The sequence below is a fragment of the Poecilia formosa genome, unplaced genomic scaffold (assembly GCF_000485575.1).
Source record: "Poecilia formosa unplaced genomic scaffold, Poecilia_formosa-5.1.2 Scaffold923, whole genome shotgun sequence".
Lineage (NCBI taxonomy): Eukaryota > Metazoa > Chordata > Actinopteri > Cyprinodontiformes > Poeciliidae > Poecilia > Poecilia formosa.
The window spans coordinates 27,528-28,180 of NW_006800862.1; positions in this window are offsets into that span (position 1 = coordinate 27,528).

The following is a 653-nucleotide window of genomic DNA, read 5'->3' on the forward strand; positions in this document are numbered from 1 at the left end:
GTTTGCCTGACTTAAAATCAGCTCCATTAGCAGGAATAAACTCTTAACTCTCCCCTCGTCTCCCTTTCTGGAAGAGGGACCAGATTAAAGGTTGAGGGGCTTCAGGCCCTTAAACTCTCCTGCTCCATGCAATAGTTTATAGTAGGAGGCTCTCTGCTGCCACCTACTGGTCAAACTGCCAACTATTGCACTTTGGGTTGAGCTGCATTTGTATAAAGTCCTATAACTGGTACAACTGATGCTGCTGTGCAGTCAGTGTAAATGCTCTGACTGTAAATGGATGTTTACTGTGGAGCCAGATGTCTAGTAAGTTGCATCAGGCTCTAAACTATAACTTTATATTGTTGACTTGAACATGACATTAGGATTGGACTATGAATCTGAGTCAATATAAAATTAATCATCTCCACATTTAAAACACTTAAACTGATGCAATTCATTGGTATTAACTTTATTCTGAACCTGTGCAGAAAATCTAACCTAAGATGTGCAATAAAATCAGAGTCCCTCCATATTTGAGAAACCAAATGTTGAAATGTTTGAGTTATGAAATGTCTCTGCAATAGAGGAAGCTCATCTGAAAAATGTAACCAGAAGTTCTGGTTAGATCTGTTTATAAAATTATCACAGATTTTAAATGTTTCAGAAACCAG